Source organism: Pezoporus occidentalis, unplaced genomic scaffold (assembly GCF_034315485.1).
Source record: "Pezoporus occidentalis ecotype Australia unplaced genomic scaffold, CSIRO_AGI_Poc_V1 ctg93, whole genome shotgun sequence".
Lineage (NCBI taxonomy): Eukaryota > Metazoa > Chordata > Aves > Psittaciformes > Psittacidae > Pezoporus > Pezoporus occidentalis.
In genome coordinates, this window is record NW_026916294.1 from 5,013,762 (window position 1) to 5,023,271 (window position 9,510).

At 42.1% G+C, this 9,510-nt stretch overlaps 1 protein-coding gene across 4 annotated transcripts in view; it reads right to left on the minus strand.

Moving 5' to 3' along the window:
- The window catches only part of LCLAT1 (lysocardiolipin acyltransferase 1), a 118,650-nt gene extending 110,316 nt beyond the window's left edge, over positions 1 to 8,334 (minus strand). For 2 of the 4 annotated variants that reach the window (XM_062605831.1, XM_062605830.1), the window contains exons 1-2: positions 8,164 to 8,333; positions 7,929 to 8,040 (exon numbers count right to left, since the gene is read on the minus strand). The gene's annotated coding sequence lies outside the window, so the exon portion shown is untranslated. Of the gene's footprint in view, positions 1 to 7,928; positions 8,041 to 8,163 lie in introns of all 4 variants that reach the window. The other 2 variants (XM_062605834.1, XM_062605835.1) reach the window with 2 other exon arrangements.
- Between the last annotated feature and the right edge of the window lie 1,176 nt (positions 8,335 to 9,510).

Below are 9,510 nucleotides of genomic sequence, written 5' to 3' on the forward strand. Positions count from 1 at the left end.
CAGGACATCTTCTCAGGCATTTGTCATTCACGAGCTATTAAGGTGGCACACAAGATAAGCTCTTTTACTCACTGTCAAAACCTAAATAAGATGTGTTACTCCTTTAAAGCATTGCCTTAAAGTGGGATTTTCTTTGTTGCTTAGTGGACTTGACACCGTTCAACATCTAACCCTGTATCCAACAGAGATGCTAAATTAAATGCTTCTCAATATTTAGGAAAGAGACCGAGATTCTTTCTTCAGAATAGGGCTGAGATACAGTAAGTACAATGCCTACCTTTACTACAATAGCAGCAAAAATCCCCAAAACATTCTGCAACGAAAGCTTTTACAAAAATGACTGGTTTAAGCAAATTTTGGAAATTTGGATCTAAAGATACAGTCATTTATGACAAACCAATGAAGTATCCATTCTGTAACAATCCAGCCATCGCTGGAAACAGTGGACAACTGTCAGGATTTTATTTAAAGCTTGGCATTCAAGTGAAAACTTAAACCCGATGCTCTTAACGGCAGAACGCACTTCTCTGACCAAAGCCATGATTTTGAGAGACACACACTTTGTCACATTCACTCGTTAGAAACAGATGAGTTTGCAAAACACTTGTTATAAATCAGACTGACACACAAGTATTTTTGTAAGGAAACTCTAGCGCAAAATCTATCCATCTCATGGAGACGGCACAAAACACAGTACAACCAATCCTGTTCTAAAACAGTTTATCCTCAAAGTTTAAAGAGATCAAACGTACCCAGAACATTAAATTCCATCTTCCCAAACAGTCTGCAATTATTTAAGAGAGATTAAACCAAACTAAACATCCCCTTTCCAACCGTGAAATGCATGCCAATTCCCACAACATTGTTTCCACTATCTGATGATGAATTACACAAAATTAGTGCACTGGCAGTGCAGCATTTTTACATGTCCTAAGGACAAATCTAGTGACCTGGGCAAGAGACCTTGAAAGAAATTGCTAAAACTGTTTTCTTTTCAAGGAAATTCACTAGTTCAGCTGACAGACTTAGTGGTGCTTTCACCCTGAAGAGGGAAGACCAGAAGAAAGCTACTGTCTGTCAGGAGGCCGAAAGGATATGATTAGCCTCTCCTTGCCAAACTCTGGCTCAATAACCGTGGCAGGAGTGTATCACCTCACAATATGAAATGTACTCAAGAGAAAGAGGTTTTCCATGGGTGGAGCATTAAAACAAAACAAAAAAAGGACAGACTCCAAACCCAACAGAGACTTAACAGGTAAGTATTTCTTCCACTTGTTTTGCTCTTTGAAAGTCTTTGGTAGTTTTCCTTGGCTTTGTTAAAGGACTTAGTGATGACTCCCTAGAGTACGTGGTGCCCAACTCCAGCTGATACATAATCTTTACTCAGCAGAACCAGGGACAAGCTCCAAGCTCTGACCATAGCCTGAAAGCTGGAAGCCCGTGAGCAGTTTGGTTCACTTTGAATAAAGTTGATTTCCATAGATCAGCATGTGGCCATCACTGTCTATTGGCTTTATCGTACCAGAAGAGTTAAAAGTTGTTTTTCAATGAGCACAAAACACGTAACTACTGATTCACACGTAACATTCATCAGTGAGACGAATGCTTGAGAAATTCCCATTGTACCACATGAATTCTGGGTAAGAATTAATCCTAGTTAAGAAAAATTAAGTGAAATTAAAAAGTGTTTGTTCCATTTAAGTTTGTTAAAATACCACAAGCCGCAACAACTGGGAAAAAGGTAAGATTTACCGGTCACTGACAAATTTGTTATTGCTTACTACTGCCGTAGCATCAGCTTTCTCAAAACCAATGTTCTTTGCATTATGGCAGATCATTAAAATCACAGTAACAAACATGATCTTGACAGAAAAGGGAACTGATCAGCTGAACAGACACGATTACTGTAAGATTAAGTATTAAAACCTAGAAGGATCCTAGTCTTTCTAGCATCTGAATAATAAAGCATCTGAAAAACTAAGTCAGATCTCTTAGTCTCATGTCAAAACCATGACAGTATTTCTTTTCTACATCATTTTCTACATATCCAGAAAGAGTGTGCCAGAGCTAACCAGCACATCTCATATCAAAACACACTGCATTCCATAGAATGGAAATCCACACAACTCATCTCCCCCTTTCAACAAGTGTCCTCCCAACTCTTTGTGGAAGCATCTCAACTGACCTGTGATAAGTAGGAACAGTCTACTTGAAGAGAAATCTGCTGACAGGTTGACTCCCATGATCTTTGAACTCTCTGCCAACTGCAAAACTATCTAGCTATAGCAAAGACCTTTTTTCCCTGCCTTTGCGTAAAAACTGAGATATAAAATTCGTAACAGTACAGAGGGGACTTTTTGTTTGATTTTTGTTTGCTTGGAGTTTTTTAATACTTTTCTACAAATTTAAACTACCAAATGTTTAGCACTAATTCAGGAAGCTGCAATAGCCACCTGAGAGATTCAACTCAAACTTGTTACCACTTCTATTTGAGAATACGGACAATGTTGAATATCCTCTGCACAAAGCTCAACACTTGCTATGCATCTATTTACAACTTCAACTTACCAACTGAAAATGGTAACTATACCCTGCCTAAAGAAGTACAAGGCAACCAGTGAAAACATCAGTAATCTCCAAAACAACACTTGCATAAAAGTCTGGAAGAACAGCAAGCATTTTACTTTGTTTGATGTAACTTATCTGCTAGATGAGTGGAATTTATAGTTTCTTTCTCAACAGCTACCTTTCAGATTTCAGAAGCACAGCATGAAGCGCTCTCAGTGGTATTTATTATAAAGACACTACTAGTATCAAGTCATATTTGAGCCAGTCTATAAACCTTTTCACAAATAAAAAACAAATTTAAAAGCATTAATCAGCCTGAAAACATCCATTTCTGCATACATTTTTCTATATAAGTTAAATCACATTAGGAGAACATACTTTCCAAAATATGGCTTGAGCTAATTTTAAACATGGTTGGAAAAGTTTGGCCTACGCCGATTAAAATCTATATTTAAATGAAAGGAAAATTTAACCACAGAAACTGTGCTCATTTTAGAAAAACAAGCAGATCACTGCCAAAGTGCTGTCCTAAGTTTAGATGCCTGTCTGACTAAAACATTGTAATTACGAGAAACTAAAATGGATTTCTAAATGTTTCAAGCTGAAACAGACATTGGGTAATTTGCAAGATATGCAATTATCTTCTGAATTCAAACACATAACACTAATACTTGATCCGAACAAATTCAGGCTGCAGATTTGCTGCTTGCGTGAAAATTTGGGAAATCGATGTTAAAGAATCAATATCAGCACTAGATAACAGTAACCATGATGAAACTTAAGAGCAAAATTACCAAGTGATGTGGAATTAATTACTTAGACATAATTCTGGGGGCAAAGAAAAAGGGTTTGAAGCTGTCACCTACTGCCTCCAACTCTCCAAGAGCTGAGATGAAGCTGAACAGAGGATTCTCAGCACTTTTATCACCGTTAAAACTGCATCAGTGGCCATACGAGGTATTTCACACATCTCATGTAGCAAAACGGTGACATTTGTACCTTCAAACAGCAGAGAGGATCTTGCTAATAGATTTGAAGCATATTTCCTGTTACTTCACAATTAACATTTATATTTGGGTGTAATCATTATCATACTGACCATGCAAAAGTTAAAACAAAATTTTATATACATATATATATATGCATATGATCGCACAATAACCCTAGATCTGTATGTTCATTCTATATTAAACCATAATAAATTCCAGTTACTTTGAACAGTAAGTTTAATCTTGAACTATAACAACCATTACCATTTTGATGCAACTAACAGGATTCCAGGAAATCAAAGTAACTCAATTCCTGTCTAAAAGTCAGTGTACTGGCCAGCACCTGTATTGCCTGCTATTGCTTGTCTTTGATTTAACAAGAGAAATGAATCGCTTAGTCGTGTTTTATTTCTTGTTCTCCTATAAAAATGTGGGTGTTTGGTTATCTTTTCACTCTTGTGACTACAACCAGTTTGTCCTCTCATTGATTTGGTGAGGGAATATAAAACAACTTATCATTCATATATGAAAGCACCCAGGAACTGTGAGCATGTCTGGGGACACTGCAGATTAGAGTGACGCTTCCGTGATTCAAACAGCAATCTCATAAATGACCACAGCATTTTTAATCCTCTTTCTACAAGCAATGTGTGATCCACATAACTGCTTCGTATAGACTCATCATGCAGTCTATTCATTTAGCATTCGTGGCACCTCTGAAGAACAGAGCAAAGAGATATAGATTTCTTTCAAATCTAAGATATGCTGGATGCCTTAAATACAACAAAAACACCATAAATTCAATGAGAAGGCACTTAAGATTAAGCAACACCTTTCAGAACCACTGGAAGGAAAGCAATACCTGCTCCCTTGATACCTAAAATAACATAAATAGAAGGTATTATACCAAAGGATGGCCAAAGAAAAAACCCTCAAGAGCCATGGGAGTTTCAACATCACAGACAAAAAGTCTTGGAAAGGCATGTTTAAATGGAGCAAGATGAAAAAAAAAAAAAAATCAGTTCTGTTTCAGCCAAATAAAAAACAAAACAAAACAAAACAATGAAACCCAAACTAAACCTGCGGTCAGATTAACAGCAAATTAATTTTCTCAACCTCATGAAAGGACAGAGTGTGTACCTAGTGTGAAATTCATTTTGTATTGACGAATAAAGACTCCCCCAGTTTTGAGCGCCCAAGCATGTAAGAAACACTAATACAAGCAAATTGAGTAAATTAAGTTTATTACAGCAAAACAAGTTCACAAGCAAACTATTTCAGCTAAGAGAAAAAGACTAAGAAGAGACATTTCGTCTACATTTCAGTAAATCTGCTAACACTGCTCTCCCACATCTCACTGTGGCCTGCAGCAGCAACAATGGACTTTATAACTGCACCCAGCTCTGGAGCCCCCAACACAAAAGAGACATGGACTTGTTGGAACAAGTCCAGAGAGGGGCCATAGAGATGCTCCAGGGGCTGGAGTACCTCTCCTGTGAAGAAGCTGAGAGAGTTCGGGTTGTTCAGCTTGGAGAAAAGAGAGCTCAGACGAGACCTTAGAGCAGCTTCCAGTGCCTAAAGAAGATGACAAGAAATCTGGAGAGGGGCATTTGACAACTGCAGACAGGGACAGGACACAGGGGAATGGTTTTAAACTGACAGAGGGGGTATTTAGATTAGACACTAGGAAGAAGTTCTCTCCTGTGAGGGTGCTGAGGTCCTGGCACAGGGTGCCCAGAGAAGCTGTGGCTGCCCCATCCCTGGCAGTGTTCAAGGCCAGGTTGGATGGCGCTTGGAGCAACCTGGTCTAGTGGAAGGTGTCCCTGCCTGTGGCAGGGGGTTGGAACTGGATGAGCTTTAAGGTCCCTTCCAACCCAAACCATTCTGTGAGATTCTATGATAATGCAGAATTGTCTTTCAGCAGCAACTTACTTTTCAGTCAGATCAATAAATGTCACATAAAAACAAACTTCAAGCCTTTGCCCACACTCTGCATGGACCTGTTACAAAAAGTCAACTCTAATAAAAGTTCTATTTTTCCCCTCTCTTAGATTCCCCCTCCCAGGTCTTATCTGACTAAAGAACACACATGCAACACAAACAAGCCAGCTCTCCTCAGTCCCTAACTAATAAAATATTAAACCAGATTATGGAACTGAGTATCACATACAGAACATGAGGAATCTTGTTTGTGTGTTCTCAGCATCACAACCTGATGGAAGAAGGAGAGCCTTGAACAAGAGTAAGTGGAGAACAGGAGAATGAAATAAGGAAAGGAGGACAGAGGAAAATAGAGATAGTTTGTAAGTGATGACCTGGTATGAGAAAAGCATAAACTGACACAAAGACTCTGCATGTCCCAAGAAGGTGGAAGAAGCAGCTGAGAAAAGGAAAAGGTGTGTTTTAGCAAAGCAGAGATGGGGGGCATGTTGGGCAGCAGCACATGGAAGGACAAGACAAGTGACAGGTAAGAAAGGACATAAATGAGACTATCTAAACAAAAATTAAAAGACAGAAACTCTACAGTAAGAAGTTCTGTATAGAATCAAATACAAAGCAAGTAGAAGCACAAGAGGATTTGCACCTGAGACAGTTCAGGTGATTAAGAATCTAGCCTGGCATTATTAAAAATAGCTGCTGAAGAAGTAGAGACTCTGCAGGAATAGATGAACCATGACAAGCTGCCACCTGAGCAACTGCAGAAAAGATCTGCTGGATCAAGTAGCCCAACACTGCTAAAACCCCAGGTGAATGTGGCAATGACACAGTTTTTACAGTAAGGTATCCTATTGTAGGTTTTTACAGTAAGGTATACTACTGTAATACAGTATTATTTTCCTTTCAAGATTCCTGCCTCACTGAGTACACATGGTGGACCAACCCCTGAAGTCTAAACAAGGCTTTGGGAGACTTCCATTTTTCAGCACAGAAGCTCTGTGGCATGAAGTGAATGGAGAAAATACTCTGGAAAGATGGGAAGGTTCCTTCACAGGCTTATACTTCCTTCACAGGCTTATACTTCCTTCATAGGCTTATACTTCCTTCACTCTTACCACATGCTCCTTACACATAGCTGGCTTTTTTTTGTAATCCTTTTAAAATCCAAACTTTACAGATGTTTTCTACGCAGCCCTGATTTTCTGAATGGCCAATAATGAGTTTTGGTTTCTCAAGGTACAGTTTCACATTCTACTTAACCCACAGCTGGTTTACATTAGTGCAGAAGAAGAAACAGCTCTCAGTTCGTATCAGAGCACTCACTGGAATAACTTCCATCTGACAGAGAGCGATCCCCATAAACCTGTTGGATCAACTGTCCGTGAAATCATCCAACCATTAATCCACTACAAAGAGAGTAACAGTAACCCATAACCATCTATAAGCATGGTGAAGGAGTGAGACCACACTCTTCAGCTGCAGCCCGCACACTGACCAGACTATTCACACTGTTAAACTGTACCTTAATTTGCAGAGGAGCCAAGTATTACAGCTGCCACAAAAGCTTCACGATCAGAATATTAGATGATACTATAAAATCTGATTGCAAAGTCCAACAACTTGTTTCAGGTTTCTGTGTTCAATTTAAGACATACTTTGGCTTTTCTCCTTTTTTTTTAATCCTAGTTTCCTCATTTGTAAAGTAAGAAGAAGAGGGGTGCTGGTGGCGACCATCTGTTAATCTGTGTTTCAGTGAAATAAGTTTGTGCTTGAGAAACATTAAAATATTGCTGTGGTAACTACTACTAAAAAGTCCAAAGGTCCAAAAGCAGAGAGTGGGTGGTGTCTTCAAAACAAGCTACTACAGAGTGAGATGTGGCAAGTTGTAGTAATCAACAAGCAAACTACCCATCATGCAAGCATAGTCCATCCACTGGCACAAAGAAAGATTAAAAAGGGAAACTAGTGACAAGCAAGTCCTGTATCACAATGAATTCACATAAGCACAAATGTGAAGCTGCACACACAGTTTAATTCTAGCATTCCTTTTTCAGTCTGCAGCTTTTTGCAGCCAGAGTTATGCTCCAAACAGCCTGCTTGTGGCAGTTACATGCCTTGCTCTGACACTCACCCTGTGCTTCTTACACAAGACAGCATTCGGGTCAAAGTTTAGCTTTGCCAGAGGGCAACCCCAGCTGAGGAAGCAGCCTGCTCGACAACACGGATGGGAGAAGGGACAATACACACAGCAAACACGGAAAACTACGCTGCTACAGTTGGCAAAAACTGACTTTGGTGTATGTGCAAGTCAGAACGAGAGGCGCTACTCTTCCCAAATGCAGCGATACTAAAGATGAATGAGAACAAGCCTCCGTTCGTCGCTCTAGGTGCAACAGAAGCAGCAGCACCAAACCCCCGCTGTCGGTAACATACACGTTTCGCACACACTGAACGTATCCTCAGGCCGGCTCAAGCGCTCTCCTCTCGCGGCTCCTCCTCTGGCATCGCCGCGGCTCCCAGCCCTGCTACAGCGCGCCGACCATGCCTGCGGAGAGACGGGCGGCGGGTGAGAGAGGCCAGAACAAACCGGCAAGGCCGGGCCAGCGGCGAAGGGCCATGGCCCCGGCCTGCCGCCTGCCACGGAGCTCCCGAGCCCGCCCGCTCTCACCTCACACGGGGCAGCACCTCGGCGGGAAGAAGCTCGGCTCGGCTCGGCCCCCGCCCCGCTCAAGGAGCGGCTGCCCGGGGGAGCGCGGCCGCGCCGCCGCCAGCACCCAGCGCCGCCAGGGCAGCCGCCATGTTCCCGCTGCCACCGGCGACCTCTAACCCGCCAATCACTTCCGGTCACGGCTGTCAAGCCGTTGCCATGGCACCGCTCCTTGCCCCGGCCTCTCTTAAAGGGCCAGCAGACATCCGATGCACCCCTACACCCCCTCCTTCCATGCCCACACCCGCGCTGGGTAACAGCCCCCGGTGCTCGGAGGAGCCATGGGGGCAGCCGAAGGAACATGCCGCTGCCCTGGGGTTCCAAGAAGGAAAATGCCAGGAGGTTTTAAGTGAAGTTTTATGCGTGCGCAAAAGCAAGGTGAGCCCATGCCCTGCTGCCCAAAGCTGCCGGATTAGGACCAAAGCGACCCAGGTTCTTTCTGACCCCACGAGCATTTAACATGCACAGACGAACGTGTCCTGCGAAATACAAACATCAGGGCGGAGCCTGATCCCACACCCGTTTAGGGATATTTGTCCCTGGTGGGATCCCGCTTTTCTACTGCAGTTAGTTTTGAGGACAGCATCAGCTCTTCTGAAGCACCTACCATCATCCAGGGAGAATTCATTGCCTTAATAAGTACCTTGCCAGAGCTGAGAATCATTCATCAGTTTTGTCAATACTTGAAATGTTAAATAAATAAATAAATTTTAAAATAGGGAATTAACACTCAGGGAATCTCACCCTAAAAGTCATAAAAAAGTGTTTGGCACTCCATTGTCAACCCTTTTTGAGGGATCTAATTTGTTCATTCAGACTGGAGAAGTAGAGGCTATGGAAGGACTTAGCTGTTGTCTTCCATTGGTGGGAGGCTATTGAGAATTGGAGCCAGACTCTTCTCAGAGGGGCACAGCAAGCAGATGAGAGGCACTGGTTCCCTGCTGCAGCAAGAGAAATCCCAAATAGATATTGGGATTGAATTCAAGCAGTGGAAGAGACTTGTACAAAGTCCAAAGACCTTGTGCAACCTCAACACTGGTATGGGCAAGGCCTTCAGTAAAAGTCATAATAGCATCCTAAAGCCTTCAAAATTACTTAGCTGAAGCAATGAAGACAACTACTGCCTCTCGTGTCAGGAGGCTGTTTGCTCAGTGACTCAGCTTACCTGGCCTGTGCTAACTATAAAACCTGCATTTGGTCAGACTTGGTTATTGAGGTTCCCCCATCTAGTGTGTTCCCGAGCTAGGATGTCTAAGCTCAGCACATGGGGAGCTGAAATGGCTGACTTTGGTAGCGCTCTTACTGGTC